This window comes from Polypterus senegalus, chromosome 2 (genome assembly GCF_016835505.1).
Source record: "Polypterus senegalus isolate Bchr_013 chromosome 2, ASM1683550v1, whole genome shotgun sequence".
Classification (NCBI taxonomy): domain Eukaryota; kingdom Metazoa; phylum Chordata; class Cladistia; order Polypteriformes; family Polypteridae; genus Polypterus; species Polypterus senegalus.
Genome location: NC_053155.1, coordinates 240,834,666 through 240,852,178, shown reverse-complemented (window position 1 = coordinate 240,852,178; position 17,513 = coordinate 240,834,666). Strand labels below are relative to the sequence as shown.

Below are 17,513 nucleotides of genomic sequence, written 5' to 3'. Positions count from 1 at the left end.
TTGTAAGTATTTTCAAAATGTCTGTGCAGCTTCAAGAAAATGTGTTAAGACATTTGTGAAGCAGAGCCACTGTTTCCAGAAATGTGTGTCAGAAATTGTGAAAAACAACATTAATGTTTTAAAATTATTTTTCAAATCATGCGCATAGTATTGTGAATATAACAGCTTACAATATGAATTAAAATAATATTTTATACAAATTAGAAGAGGCAATGTTTAGCTGCTCCTCCCTGTGTGGAGTTTGCATGTTCTCTCCGTGTCTGCGTGGGTTTCCTCCGGGTGCTCCGGTTTCCCACAGTCCAAAGACATGCAGGTTAAGTGGATTGGCAATCCTAAATTGTCCCTAGTGTGTGCTTGGTGTATGTGTGTGTGCATAGCATGTCTGATTGTTAGTTGTAACTTATTGTTTATTATAATGTAATTTCTAACATAAAAATATATAAACTCAAATGTGTAAATCATTTATTAGTAGAACATAAAATACTTTAGTTCAAGCACATTTTTCTAATACATTGTATGCTAGACTTACATGAACTTATTATGCAACACAAACAGGCAGTCTTAAAGAAAGCCAGAGGAGACAGTATCCACCTTCAGGAGCTTTCCAGAAAGATGCAGATAATTTCACATAATCAATAAAGAGCTGCCTGTGAGCTATTAGTGAAAATGAATTCAGATTTGTCATGTATCTCTTTGGTCCTCTCTTGGCTATTTCCCAGTATTGTGAGTGGGCACAAGTCCTCCTACACTGTCCTAAAAATAGCAACAGTAAATAAAGTCTATGGTTTTTCATTTAGAGGTTATTCCACTATGCAGAATTTGGAAAAAAATAAGACTCATAATTTGCACAAAGAACATTATAATGATTAAGCTGAATAACCTTTCTTTGTAGAATTAGCTTAAGTTGTATTGTCTATTTTCTGGATGAAGCATCCCGTCTATGGAAAAGCAATAATAACACAGACTGCACTAATTTATTTCCAAGTAATAAACATTATATTTCAGATTTTATAATAGGATTTATCTATCTTTGCAATGTAAAGAAAATTAATTAAAATAAATGAGGAAGTTAAATTCTGTCATGCATGCGCATTGGAAGATTTCTTTCCAGGCTCATGAAAGATATGTAATACCACTCCAGGAGGCACCGTCACCAACAATGTAATCTTCTTTTGCTTCCACAGTACCAAGAAAATTGCCAGTGAGGGCAAATGACCCTGCCCCTTCCAGTCCGTGCCTTATAAAGGTAGGATGTTCCCAGAAAAAGGTGTCTCATTTAAAATTAACCAGACAGCAGAGCAGAAATCCTCCCAAGACTGACCAGCTCAACCAATCTACTTAAATCAAGTTAGGAAGGCCATCTTTAGTTTATTTGGGTCTTCTATTCTATTGTGTACCTGTTTTGTGTGACGCCCCAATCTGAATTAAACAGGGGTGACCCAGTCAGTGCCCAGCATTTGTACTGACTCTGTGCTTGTTATACTCAAGCACAATGTAAAGAAATAAAATGACAGATTTTAATTTATTTTAACCTTAGTAGAGGTTCCTTTTGAGTGGAGATTGAAAAATGTATATGCAATAAAATACATACTGTACAGTATAAATGTTATTATGTTAAAGCAGTCAGCAGATTGCCCTGAAGTTAGGTGCAGTTGGATGAATCGTTGACAGGTACAAAGAATGTTGTATTCTGAAACGTTTTGGAAAAGTTTGCTTTACATTGTACATGCATGGGAAGAATCAAGAAGACAGGTGGAGAATTTTAGAGGAGAGTAGAAATAGCAGCCCCATGCAGAAGATATTGGATGGTCTTTGGTGGATTGCAGAGAGAGCATATTACTGGGAAGGGCGGTCAAAGATCCTAGCCATGCAACATGATAGGGAACAGCATGAGAATATCTATGCCTAGCACATGTTTGACATTTTATGAAGTGTTTCCCACAGCCCATTACAGTGGGCAAATTGCGACTAGGGAAAATAGGCTTTATGAGCTTCTTAATTTTAGTAGAGTAAAGTTTAGGGAAACAGTCATATATTTAAATTTTAGAGGCCTTGCTCTGTGGTCCTGGTACCTACTACTTTTGTCATGTTGTTGTTCTTCTGTCAGCTTCAAACCATGACTTATTTATAGTAAAATATGTTAATGTCTAAAACTTGCATTAAACTATCTTACTGCATTAATTGTCCTTCATATTTTAAACATTATCCTCCTAATGGTTTAATGTAATTTATTATAGGCCAAATTTTTTATCTATTAATTGTTAATATATACTCATTTTTTTTACTAAGAGGTTTGTGGTTATATCAGGATACGTAAATTTCAGCTTCACTCCATTCCAGGATCCATCCATTTTCCTCTCTTCTCGTTGATCAAGATTCTTTTGTCCTCTACAACATCTTTTTAATTGCAGCACAGATATCTGATAAGGAGAGCCATGTGCAAGGAGTCGCCAAACATGCAAATGGAAACATGTCACTTCTAGCAAGTGGGCTGAAGAAAAGCAGTGCCCATTTTTCATGAATATTTTAACTTAAAACATCTTTTTAAGATGCATGTATATCTGCATTATGTGGATTTGTTTACTTGATTTTGTAAATGTCAGCTAGATGGCCATTGTGTGTTTCATATTCAGTTAGGTTCTAAATACACTCATGGCAATACATGGCCAAACAAATTTGTTTAAATGTCAATTACAAAAAGATATGTAGCCATAATAAGTATCACTAGAAAAATGCATTATGATGGTGTGTTTATAGTTTTACAAAATGAATGAATGAGCTCTGCAAATTGTGTCCAACTAGATGAACATTGTCAAAGGTTTTGTCGAAGGGGTGATCAATAAGTGAGTTTTAGCCTTTGACAATTTTGTTTTAAGAATCGGCTTTTGTGTTTTTAGTAATTCAAAAAAACTATAAATGCAACTCACAAACAGATTCATTCATTTAGAAACAATGAGTTAACCAACACTAAACAATATTTTTTCTTTATTCTAGTATTTTGTTGCAATTATTTTTTTACACTGTACTTTAACATGCAAAAGACCACATCCAGAATAAACATTATTCTCTAAAGCCTTAATCACTTTTGACTGGCAGTGGTTTCAACTTTTTGGTGTACTGTGTAATGAGCGTTCATTAATGATTATCTATTAAGTGCCTTTGGGTATTGGAGCTAAAAAACAGTGTTTGGTTTTGGGCAATGATAAAGAGTTTTTAAGTCTATTGTTTCAGTCCATTGCCAGACCAATCAGAGGTTTTGTGACTGTAGTCGGAAAATTTGACTTTGCATTTAGACTTTTGACAAAAGGGTGACAAGTTTCCGGAAATTTGTCTTAGCAATTTTGAAATACTGTAATAAGCCTTACAAAGCACATTGCTGCAACATGACCTTAAACAAAAAAGGCTTCCTTTTTGTTGCACAGAAATACACATCCGATGCACTGTAGCAAGTCCCTAAAAACTGAATTAATAATTTTTATCTTGTAATATATATAAGCTCTTAACAATTTAAAATTTTCTAAACAATCAGCATTTCCTTACTATTTCATTTTTCATTTTACTGACCCCTTCACTAGTCTAAACCTCAAAAACCAAAATTAACAAAATATCTTCTTAATCTATTTATTTGCCCCTTGAGAAGACCTGCTATGATTTGTATTGATTCTCTTTTTAGTTATATAAGTCGTCTTATATTTAAATTTTTCATTGCCCAGTAACTACATTATAGGAACAATCAATCAGCATTCACAATTTCATTTTATACAGTACAATAACTTTTGCAGAAATCACTATCAAAGGGCTTACTAAAATACAAAACAATGCCAGATAGCCCAAAAGTGTAACAATGAAATTAACTAACTGAATCACTGAGAAGTATTGAGTTGCCTAATTAACGTGCTGGTTTCAAAATGAAAATACTGTAAAAATGTGTAAAAATATTTAGAAGAATTGATTAAATGTATGATTAAACTTTTAGTAAAAAATGTTTATATAATAAGAGCTGATTGATCGATGATAAGATTACAATCTTTTACTTTATTTTAAACTTATTGCCATAAGTACCCCTCTGCTGCCAAAGCTGAGCCTGCAGCATATTTGTATATATAGCATAGTTGGTGGCAGGACTGTAATTTAAATACTTCCCTGCAGAAATTTTTATTATATAGCTAGGTTATGTCTTTAATTATGCAACAAAGCCAGCACACATATGAAATATGTATGAACTTTTGAATAAAACCTGCTATATCTGGCACAAATAGAATAATGCTTAGGTCTTTTTTCATGGAATGCCTCTGACTTTCTTGTCATTCAAGCATAGAATCTAATTTTCCCTTTCATGATTTGTAAATGTTAAGCTATCTCTCTTGGGAGCAAGTTGTGGGTAGTCACATACAACAAGTTTAGAGCTCTCAGTTTCAAGGATTGAAGTTTAATTCCCAGTCTTCACTTTCTTAGAAGCAGGTCAAAGTGCTACTGTGAGAGTGACAATTATAATTAAACAGTCAAGACCTATAATAAACTTGCATTAAACTGCTCAGGTGAACAGAATATCTTTAATGCTTGGCATCCAATAAAACTGTAAAATATAGCTATTAATGAAAAGCAAACATTTGTATTTCAATCAGTGTATGATCAAAAATATTTTAGGATAAATGTTGCAGTGCTTGTCAGCACAGTAAAAAGAAATTGTAAAACTGTCATATAAAATGTAAAGTGGAAAACACATTTCGATTATGAACTTAAATTTTTATGGTGAATACTACTCACTTATTAAATACTGAAGAAGCAAAATGTTCTCTGAAAGCAGATATACAGCTAGATATTTTAAGTCTTATTGTTTGAAGATGCAGGGATCCAAGCACTAAAAAAGATTGATAGCACCAAAAAAAAGAAATTAATCATTTTGTCTCTTGGCAAAAATGTAGGTTCTATCAAACCAAAGTGATCCAAGTGACACTTGGATCAGTCTGCCTCACAGACTTGAAGAATATGCTCGAGCAAGCATGAACCGGTCTGTGGAAATGTTTTTTTTCAGTAGTGCTGTGGCCATTTAATGCTATATTATTCTACTAGCAATTCAAAATTATAAGTCAAAATTCCAGTACTTATTTCTGACAGAAGTGTTGACTACTTAGCTGTGTCTGATGGGACTATATCAAAGGAAACACTGGAAAAGGTTATAGGTGAAACTGGAGAGATCATATGTCCATCTGTTTCTTCTTCTTTTCACAAGAGGAGAAGCAGTGATCCAAACCCAAGTCTGTCCTTCCTCTCTGCCCTCTGGCACTCCCACTACATCAAAGGTACAAAAGATTCTCTTTCAAAAAAAAGATATTATAATCTTCGATAATAAGTGTACTTTATCCTTTAAACAAATGGTACATTCAATTTATTGCAAAGATATATGTTGAATATGGGATATTTTACTGAATCTGCCCAGCAAGGTTATTATAGTTTTCTTTTTTTGTACTAGTTTTTATTTCTATATTATTTTTGATCTTACTTGAAAACTCAGTTTAGTTTTATGAGTAGTTAGTCTGCAAGCGGTATTTTTAGTTTTTGTGTAGTTTTTATTTCACAAAAATATTTTTATTGCATTTATATCAGTGCTGGATTAACCATATAAGCAACGTAAGCACATGCTTAGGGCATCAAGGGTAAAGGGGGGCACCATAAAAAATTTTCATGGCCGTATTTATCACATAAAGTATTAAATTAATTAAATTTATAACCATTTTCAAAATTTAATGAAAAATGAATAATGCCTCCCTATACCTCCCTATGCTGTCACTGTTCGTATATGGCGCCTTACACAGTGCGTTCTGCATACTGGTGCCATCTACGATGGGGAATTCCCATTTCATGGAAAATGGGAATTCCCTTAAATGCCATGTTATGTCAAAATATTGTGAAAATAATTTGATTCAAAACAATATGTTTTTATATTTTTTAAATAATAGTTAATAGTTGATTAAAAATTATCATGTAATTGTGTTTCATGGATTATCTGTTATTTAACTTAAAATAAATTTCTAATGCATAGAAAGTGTTATTTTCTGTTTTAAACAAAAACAAAAAATCGTCCCAGTTTGAGGAAAACATATTCTGGTAAGTCTATTTAATTCTATTCTTGGATATTTTTAAATTCATTTACATTATGTAAAAGTGAAAATCGTACAGCTGATTACTATTGGATAAAATTGTTTATAACTTTTTTTACTAATAAAGATTTATTAACAAAATTTTCACAAAATATTTTTCTAATCTTGTACTCAGAATATGTGTGAATAGATTTGCTAAATTGACAAAAAAAGCCATAAATAAATTAAATAAAATGGTAAATCTACGATTTTCATGTCAAAAATACCTTTAAAATCGACCCAAACGTTAAAATTTGTAATTTTAACCCTAATTTGCCATTTTCTCTTCAAGTAATGATATAAACGCGATCAGATCTTTATCGAAAAGCAGTGCCGCACAAAATAAATTTTTAAATCAATTTTGGGGTTAAAGTCAATTTGTACAGGTTTTGGCAGGAGATTGGATAATTTGTAGTCCTTAGAATAATGGCAGATAAAATTAATATTTGTAGCCATTTAAGCCACTTTGTAGTCACTTTAAGACCTACAACATCCTTAAATATGAGATGTAAAAAATTTCAAAAAAGCTGAAACAAAATCTGCTTTGATATTTTGGAATTTGGTTTGCTTCATCAAAAACTAGAGATTTTCACGAAAATTGTGATCCTAGTCTCATTTTGATATGACAATTTTCACGACCCCTAGGTACTATAACAATTAAAGTTGTTCAGTTTACGACATGGAGGCGGCAGTTTTGCAGTTTTTAATGCATATAACCACTCTAAGCATTACATTGCCGTAAAACTTTAACTGTCATTAATTTTTACCATTTTTATTATTTAATTTATTTATGGCTTTTGCGTTCATCGTATAGCAAATCTTTTACACACATTCTTAATGTAAAATTTAAAGAATATTCTGTGAAAATTTTGTAACTAAATCTTTTTATCCAATAGTAATCAGCTGTATGATTTTCACTTTTACATAATGTAGTTTACGGATAATTCTTTTTTTTTACTTCCTGCTTAGAATTCATACAATCCTTCATACAGCACTTGTCATTTCCCCCTTTCCCCCACCTTAAAAGCACATGATTCAGCATCAGCAGTAAGCTGGGAATTAAAATGTCTGTATTATTCAGTTTATGAAATACGTAACTTGTTCAATGCCACATAATAATTCATATAACATATTCAGGATGCCTTATGCCTATTATGTATAGAAGCAGATGTGTTACGTAAGAGTTTGCAAAGAAAAAAAGTAGTAGAAAGTTATTAAGCATACAAAAATAAATATTATTTTCCTTCTTACAATACGCTTCTCCAGCAACTATGGAAGAACTTGAAAGTGATCTGGTGAGGAGGGAAAGTCGCTGACCAGTGGAGGTGTGCTGAGGGAGTTTGGGTCCCTAAAGAGGAGAATTCAAGGAACATCGACCAGTTCTGAATGACCTCCCTGCTGAGTGTAGAAGGAAAGGTGTTTTTCAGCATCTTATCCAAAAGACAGACAGAGTTCCTCCTCAAGAATAATTACATCGACCCCTCTGTCCAGAAGCGGGGGATTCCTGGAGTCCCTGGCTGCCTGGAGCACACACTTGTGATAACTCAGCTGATCAGAGAGGCTCATGAGAATAGAGGCGACCTTGCTGTGTTGTAGTTGGACCTGGCCAATGCCTATGGGTCTATACCACAAAAGTTGGTTGAGCTCGCACTACATCGCCACCATGTTCCCAGGAAAATCAAGGATCTGATCCTGGATTACTATAACAACTTCAGGATAAGGGTCACTTCTGGGTCAGAAATATCAGACTGGCATTGGCTTGGCAAGGGAATAATAACAGGGTGCACCATCTCCGTTATTCTTTTTGCCCTTGCCATGAATATGGTGGTCAAAGCAGAAGCAGAAGGTAGAATGCAGAGGGCCCCTGACTGAGTCAGGTGTATGACAGCCCCTGATAAGAGCCTATATGGATAATTTAATCATCATGACAACATCGGTCCCAGGGAGCAGGTGGATCCTACAAGGACTTGAGAGACTCATCACGTGGGCAAGGATGAGTTTTAAGCCTTCCGTCAAGGTCCATGGTGCTAAAGAAGGGGAAGGTGACTGATATCGCGGGAACAGTCATCCCATCCATCACAGAGCAGCCAGTCAAGAGTTTGGGGAAAGCCTTTGACTCAAGTCTGAAAAACACAGCTGCCATTCAGAAATCCACCCAGGAGCTTGGGACATGGCTCACCAAGGTTGATAGGTCTGGCCTGCCTGATAGGTTTAAAGCCTGGATCTATCAGCACTCAATCCTGCCCTGGGTCCTATGGCCTCTGTTGGTATATGCATTCCTGTTTTCAACAGTTGAGTCCCTTGAAAAGAAGATCAGCAGCTTTCTTCGGAGGTGGCTGGGACTCCCACGCAGCCTCACCAGCGCAGCACTGTATGGAACAAGGAACATTCTGCAACTACCATTTAGTGGCCTCACAGAAGAATTCATGGAAGCATGCACCAGAGAAACCCTACAGTAAAGGGACCCCAAGGATTGTAAGGTGTCAGCAGCTGGCATTGAGGTGAGGACAAGCAGGAAATGGAGGGCAGAGAAGGCTGTGGAGGTGCCAGAGTCACACCTGGGACAGAAGGCTCTGGTGGGCACTGTGGCAACAGGTAGAGCAGGTCAGGAAGAGAGAGTGAGCATGGCAGTAGGACTCCGGCAACAGGGTGCGTGGACAAGATGGGAGAGTACTTTCCAGCGAAGGATCACCTGGTCAGACATCATGCAGGGAGATTTCTTTTGTGTCCGGTTCCTGGTGCAGGCAGTCTACGACGCCCTGCCAAGCCCAGCAAACCTCCACGTCTGGGGAAAGTGCGAGACACCATCCTGCCCACTTTGTTCAGGAAGAGGCTCTCTAGAACATCTACTCAGCAGTACTCAGATGGCGGCAGCCATCAAGACCAGCAAACTCCTCCATGGCCCAAAGAAGGCAGTTACCTTCGTTAAAGCGGGAGAGCAATCCCAGGCAAAGGCAGTAATAACAGGCCTCTTCCACACAGCCTCTGACTGGCAGCTGCAGGCTGACTTGAGAAACCAGCTAAAGTTCCTGCAGCAAATTATAAAAACAACACTCCGGCCAGACGTGATCATTACATCTGAGGCCTCAAAACAGCTGATCATGCTGGAAGTAACAGTGCCCTGGGAAGAGCGTATCGAGGAAGCTAGCGAGAGGAAACGCGCCAAGTACCAGGAGCTGGTGGAGGAGTTCAGGGACAGAGGCTGGAGGGTACTCTATGAGCCCATAGAAATTAGCTGCAGAGGATTTTCAGGACACTCACTCTGCAGGGTTCTCACACGGTTGGGCATAACAGGAGCTGCCAAGAAGAGGGCCATTAAATCCGCAAGTGAAGCCGCAGAGAAAGCCTCAAGGTGGCTTTGGATGAAGAGAGCTGATCCGTGGATCGCTACTGGGATGCAAGTTGGGGATTGATCAACCCCAGCTGGGTCACCTGAGCGAGGATGTATGATACTGCGAGACCCGAAATGTCAGGACCTCAGGATACATCACTGATGATGTGTCCTAGTGCATCCAGGTGATGTTTCTTATATAAGTATGTTTTGTTTAATTTTGAATTTCCGATAATAAAATTTTATTTTCTAGTTATTGTTTTAATATTTTGAATTACTAGTGTAATGGGGCACCAAAATTACTTAGTGCTTAGGGCATCTAAGGGTCTTAATCCGGCCCTGATTTATATACTGTACATATGATACTTTCAGTTTTAGCAATTATGGTATGGTTAAAAAATATATTATGGAGTATTGTTTTGTGTTATAATCAGAATTGTAGACTTAATAAGTTTAGAAATAATACTTGGTCAATGTTTGTAGAAGTGTATTACATACAGGACTTGTCTAAATTAAGAGAATCAGGGATTTGCTTTGAAGCATTAAACATAATTTTCCACAGCAACATTAGAAAACATAATTATAGAAAGAAAAATGAAACATAAAAAGTCATTTTTATATAAATGAGTAGTAGATTTGGTTTTTGGAAATTTTTGGGGAGGAAATGAATATAGCAGAAACAAACTATGTACATTAGCATTTTTGAATGATATGAATAAAAAATAAACTCTAAAGCTAATGTTATTTATCCATCCATCCATTATCCAACCTGCCATATCCTAACTACAGGGTAACGGGGGTCTGCTGGAGCCAATCCCAGCCAACACAGGGCGCAAGGCAGGAAATAAACCCCGGGCAGGGCGCCAGCCCACCGCAGAGTGTTATTTATAATTTACACAAAAATTTAATATACATTGGATTCAAACCAATACTAAGCTCATTCATTTGTTTTTAATAATCCTAACTATTAAGATACCACTCCACCATAAGCACAGGTTAGCTACTAGTGTATAACCTACATGAAAATAGGTTACTCAGTAGAGGAGTGTTGTGGGCATTAAGTTTTAATTTCAAGAAATATTTATGAATTGGGTGGCACTGTGGGTGTGCGCTTCTGGGTTTCAATTGGTGTGAAATTTTCATGATCATCCCATGTTTGCCTAGATTATCCTGTACTTACTTCATTTTTTCTCTGACATTTTAAAAACATGCAGTACATGTTAGTCTTATCCGACACTCTAAACTGGATTGGTGTGAGTGAGGGTTATGAACTGCCACCCCATCTGGAGTTGGTTTCAAATAGATAGGCTGTGGGCCCTGTGACTCTGAATTGGATAAGTAGATTAGATAAAAAAATAGATAACTGAATGAAGTTGATAAGGAAATATTTTACATACTATTTCATTTGTATATACAGTTATTAAAATGCACTAAAATAAAAGATATTCAAAAAGGTCTTTCACGTGCAAAATTCTATAAATAAAGAAACAAAAATGTGTTCTAATATTCCAAAAAAGGTAACATTTTTATCCCTTGGAAAAATGGGAATATCAAAACCAGTTCTGATTGAGTCTGCCCAACTGGAAGAAGTGAAATGCATCCTCCAGAAAATGGGAAAATGATCTGTTACATTATTTGAGTTTAGAAGACTTCAGATGGTCTTTTCCTGGAACTAGAAATATTTTCTTTCAGAATTTGGCAAGAACTTATCAATGCAGGCTTAAAAGAAGTCTACCTGACTCCAGCCTGTGTTTCTGTTTAATTTCTGGTGTTTTAATTAATATGAGGAGCTATTATGATGGGTTATTGATATCACATGGCTCTCCGCATTGGGAAAGGACCAAGTTTCAAAGGTTGATTGTGATTAATGTATCTTAGCTCTTTGATTAAGGTGTCGTATTAATTTTATTCATCATGTGACTATTTATTAGACATAGCAGTGCATGCTTTATTGTTTTGTCATGACAAAATAAAATTAAAAATAAAATATATTATTAAATGTTATGTGAATTTGAGCTGCCTTCTTAAACAGGTAGAACTATTTCAAATTCAATCTTTTCATTATAGTCTCTTTTTCTCTTACTGAATACATACTTACAAGTAGAAAAACCCTGCACAAATATATTTATTTGTCCATTCTGTTTTGAAAGTAGGATGGCTGGATGGATGGATGCTATCTAGTTCTGCTACAGAGATAAACAATCATAAAGAGTGAGTGCAATTTTAAATAATAAAAGAAGTGCAAGTGCCTTATTTTGTGTGCTACCTTGTCACTATCCTACACAATAAAATTGACTTTTTATTATTTTATAAGTTGCTGCATCAGTAAAAAATTATAATCACATTTTCAGTCTACTAATTTTATCTGTATGGTGGGATTTCAGAAACAGCTGAGCTCTAGCTTAGCAAAAATCAATAATTGCAGTATATGTGCATCAGGATTTCATTATTATTGCCACAGGAAAATAATCACAAACTTGCTTTTAAGCAATCCCTTTCTAATTTTAATGATTTTGATTTTTATATTAATTATGAGGGGCAGCATGGTGGTGCAGTGGGTAGCACTGCTGCCTCGAAGTTAGGAGACCCAGGTTTGCTTCCCAGGTCCTCCCTGCATGGAGTTTGCATGTTCTCCCTGTGTCTGTGTGGGTTTCCTCTGGGTACTCCAGTTTCCTCCCACAGTCCAAACACATGCAGGTTAGGTGCATTGGCGATTCTAAATTGTCGCTTGGTGTGTGTGTGTGCCCTGCGGTGGGCTGGCACCCTGCCCAGGGTTTGTTTCCTGCCTTGCGCCTTGTGTTGGCTGGGATTGGCTCCAGCAGACCCCGTGACCCTGTAGTTAGAATATAGCAGGTTGGATAATGGAGGGATATTAATTATGAACATTGTGTAGTTACAACTGTATGTATTTTTACTGTTGTTATAGTAGGAAAACAAATGTGGATTTCTGTTTGTCCATTGATTTTGAATTCTTGCGTCCTTTCACTTATTATAGGAGTGCAGCACTGCAGCAGTGAGCTCAAGGTAGATATGGATCAAAGGGCTGGACACCAAATCTACTACAGGATACAGGAAGCCTTAACACCGGGGGAAACCCATAACATCATACGGAAACATTTAATGTTCTGTGAAAAAGCATGCCGAAATTTGCTAAACAAATTCTACTCGTCCAGCGGTATCCCAAGCAAACCTTGCATTCTCATATGATCAGCAAAGTAGTACTGTTTGGTTCTGTAATAAATGATAACATATAAAGATTTGGGGCACTCATGAGTACAAGTCATTAAGGTCCATGTTGTATACACTTGAAATCACACAAAAGAGAGAATATTTGGAAACCTCAAAGCTTAAAATCAATAAACAAAGAAAATTCTTTCCATAGGATCTAACATAATGGAGCTGAATCTGTTTCAGCCCACTTATCCACTAACAACACACAAATGCAATAAACTCTCCCTTTTACTTCTGAACCCTTTACCACCTCACTACGTTTGAAGTGGCCTTTGACAGAGGGTGGCCTTATACTGTACATATTGTAAGTGTGTTTTTGCACATAATTATTAAAAATTGAATAGCCTCTCACTTGTGTTTAATTTTGTTTTTTTCAAGGCACATGTTTATGTTTGATACATGGGCTGCTCCATTTTCTGAGATTGCTTGGAGGCATAGCCATATAAATTATTGCAGCAAGACCAAAATGATGAGAGCTATGCCACTGGCATATGAGACGGTGCATGCAGCTGTCCCTTTCCTAGCTTTCAAATTAGTCAAAAATAAGACAAGCTCATTGTGAGTCACTTTAAGGTAAAAAAATATTACATTAGGATTCTTTGATTTTGGTCTTCTGTTTTGAGCTAAAAGGAAGTTCTTCCTGTGCTTTTTTGTTTAATAACTCCTGCCTGGCCATTGGGTATTTTCTGCCTCACTCCGCACTGTCCTTCTGCAATACAGCCGCAGAGAGCTTAAACAACTCAGTACATCCACATAAAAAACGACAAGGAGTGAGCGAGCTATCTTGAAGGCTTTTACTGGACGTACTTCGTTGTAAACTGAAATATATACAAAATAAACATACAGGTATTTACATGTGTACAATCAAAGACAATAAAGAATGATTTACAAAACAATACATAGCAGACAGTGTACATTAAACAATAAAGCTTTAAAAGACACTTACAAGGCGAGTGATTTGCATGAATGGATCAAGACAAAGAGAAGCGCGTAGAAAGAAGTGCAAATTGCTGCGTACCACAACTAACCAGACACAGGGGTTTATATACCCTAAGGATACGCTTTGGACGTGACCGAAACAAGAGATAAAGGGGTGCCTACATGAGACACATGGGGTGTAGTGTATTCAAATGTTTATTATGGGACCTACGTGCTTTACGTGAGTTTCATAGACTTTTATAGTACCACTGTGAGTGTGGGACGTGACTGACTGGTGTGTTAATAAATGACAAGATGAAGGGGAGCACAGTTCAACAAATAACAGTCTCAACTAACAAGATGAGGGGCAGAACAGGTATCCTTTTGAATCCCATTATTTCCTAGACTTCATTTTCTTTAAAATAAAAGCACCTTTGGCCCGCCATGACAATTTCCTTCGTGGATATAGAATAAGAATAAGGTATGTACACATCTACTCCTTATTGACCCACAAAACTGCAGAATGTCTTAGAATAAACACTGCTACACAAATCCTTCTTTATAAATGTAAACAAAATTGTATTATTATTATACCCAAGAAAATTACCTAAAAAAACTATTTATAAACTTTCCCATCTTTCGCTTATTTGTTTATCCACATCATATTGAACTCATATGAATATGGAAACCGGAAAATGTAATGATGTTTAAGTTTTTAGATACTGATGTGTTGATATACAGGAAAATATTTGCAACTTAGTATTGTTTCTGAGAATTTCATTCACTTATATCACAGCAATAATAAATCATGCAGAGAGAGAGAAGTGAAGATTAATGTGTTGTCAGCACCATTACAAACGTCAAAGATAAACCAACACACACAATACAGTGCAGAATCTACAGGTGTCAGCAAGGAACAGTCAATGCCTAACGTACTCCTCCCCTCGTACATGAAATGGATTGCTTTTCACAAGGTAATTCTGAAAAGCACAAGCCAAGTAACCTCATGAAAACAAGGTCAATGCAATGAATATTTTTTTTTAAATGGAACTAAGCTAAGGAAGTGAGATAGACTGCTTCCAACCTTGAAATTACCCTGAGGATTTTTCTTTCCAATCCTTCTGAGGGTGTCAATATTTAATAACTCAGACAATGTGGAAGTGACCAGTCACCAACACGATAGCAGCAGGCCCTCCTTTCATGAGATGCACATATGTCCACAGTGCTGTAAAAAAACTGATACAGATTTAGGAGAAGCTGTAAGCAGAGGACAGCATTGAAGTGGCAGCCTACAGGGCAGCTGGCATGTCATGGGTGAGTGTAGGTTAGTGCGAGCAGTCTTGCTGGGACAGTTATACTGTAGTTAAGCCACAGATGACAATTCTGTGAGTGCCAAAACAGTCTGCAGCAACTAGTCTGTGCATCTCCTTCAAAATGAAATCAAATTTTATTTGTCACATTCAATTGTGCATACAGTACAAAATGTAGTGAAATACTTCATTGCTAAACTCCAAGATTGTGTGTTAAAGAAAAAATGTCATGTAATTTTCTAACACACTTATTCCAGACCAGGGTCATGACTATCCCAGGTAGCATAGGGCACAAGGCTGGGACAAACACTGGGCCAGGCAACAATTCCATCACAAGGCAAACACACACATACACACCCACACACTAAACATACACTTGAGCCAATAGCATCGCCATGTCTTTGGACAGTGAGAGGGAACCACAGCACCTGAAAGGAAATCCATGCAGACATAGGAAGAACATGCAAACTGCACACAGGGAGTAACTCGGATAAGAACCCTGAGAAGCAGTAGTGCTACCACCAAGCCACACTAAACAAGAATATGAAAAGAACAGTAGAGCATGGCTTTTTTAAAAATGTATAAAATAATTGTTAAATGACTGCAAACCTACCTATCATATTTGAAGCAGATTACATCCTTGGAAGTCTGGACATTGTAAGACACGTGGTTTGTCTGTGCAGTGACTGTTGCAGGGACCCGTGTTGGCCCACTGCTACAGTTACAGTTATCAGCAGCCAAAAAATAAAGAGATTTTAAGCAAGCCAACAGATAACCACCAGCTAACTTGAGGGTCTTTAACCCATTTCCTGGAGGGCAACCCGCTTACTGTTACAAAGTCCTGTGGTAATAAACACGCTATGACACAATAAATACAGTGCATCCGGAAAGTATTCACAGTGCATCACTTTTTCCACATTTTGTTATGTTACAGCCTTATTCCAAAATGGATTAGATTCATTTTTTTCCTCAGAATTCTACACACAACACCCCATAATGACAACGTGAAAAAAGTTTACTTGAGGTTTTGCAAATTTATTAAAAATAAAAAACTGAGAAATCACATGTACATAAGTATTCACAGCCTTTGCTCAATACTTTGTTGATGCACCTTTGGCAGCAATTACAGCCTCAAGTCTTTTTGAATATGATGCCACAAGCTTGCCACACCTATCCTTGGCCAGTTTTGCCCATTCCTCTTTGCAGCACCTCTCAAGCTCCATCAGGTTGGATGGGAAGTGTCGGTGCACAGCCATTTTAAGATCTCTCCAGAGATGTTCAATCGGATTCAAGTCTGGGCTCTGGCTGGGCCACTCAAGGACATTCACAGAGTTGTCCTGAAGCCACTCCTTTGATACCTTGGCTGTGTGCTTAGGGGCGTTGTCCTGCTGAAAGATGAACTGTCACCCCAGTCTGAGGTCAAAAGCGCTCTGGAGCAGGTTTTCATCCAGGATGTCTCTGTACATTGCTGCAGTCATCTTTACTTTTATCCTGACTAGTCTCCCAGTTCCTGCCGCTGAAAAACATCCCCACAGTATGATGCTGCCACCACCATGCTTCACTGTAGGGATGGTATTGACCTGGTGATTAGCGGTGCCTGGTTTCCTCCACACGGTGGCGCAGTGGTAGCGCTGCTGCCTCGCAGTTAGGAGACCCGGGTTCGCTTCCCGGGTCCTCCCTGCGTGGAGTTTGCATGTTCTCCCCTGTCTGTGTGGGTTTCCTCCGGGCACTCCGGTTTCCTCCCACAATCCAAAGACATGCAGGTTAGGTGGATTGGCGATTCTAAATTGGCCCTAGCGCGTGCTTGGTGTGTGGGTGTGTTTGTGTGTGTCCTGCGGTGGGTTGGCACCCTGCCCAGGATTGGTTCCTGCCTTGTGCCCTGTGTTGGCTGGGATTGGCTCCAGCGGACCCCCGTGACCCTGTATTTGGATTCAGCGGGTTAGAAAACGGATGGATGGATGGTTTCCTCCAAACGTGACGTCTGGCATTCACACCAAAGAGTTCAATCTTTGTTTTATCAGACCAGAGAATTTTGTTTCTCATGGTCTGAGAGTCCTTCAGGTGCTTTTGGCAAAATCCAGGTGGGCTGCCAAGTGCCTTTTACTAAGGAATGGCTTCCGTCTGGCCACTCTACCATACAGGCCTAATTGGTGGATTGCTGCAGAGATGGTTGTCCTTCTGGAAGGTTCTCCTCTCTCCACAGAGGACCTCTGGAGCTCTGACAGAGTGACCATCACCTCCCGTCACCTCCCTGACTAAGGCCCTTCTCCCCCTATCACTCATTTTAGATGGCCGGCCAGCTCTAGGAAGAGTCCTGGTGGTTTCAAACTTCCACTTACGGATGATGGAGGCCAATGTGCTCATTGGGACCTTTAAAGCAGCAGAAATTTTTCTGTAACCTTCCCCAGATTTGTGCCTCGAGACAATCCTGTCTCGGAGGTCTACAGACAATTCCTTTGGCTTCATGCTTGGTTTGTGCTCTGACATGAACTGTCAACTGTGAGACCTTATATAGACAGGTGTGTGCCTTTCCTTATCATGTCCAGTCAACTAAATTTAGCACAGGTGGACTCCAATTAAGCT

At 37.8% G+C, this 17,513-nt stretch overlaps 1 pseudogene; it reads left to right on the top strand.

The window, feature by feature from the left end:
* The first annotated feature begins 2,802 nt into the window (after positions 1 to 2,802).
* LOC120524471 lies at positions 2,803 to 8,599 on the top strand (annotated as a pseudogene).
* Positions 8,600 to 17,513: the final 8,914 nt, after the last annotated feature.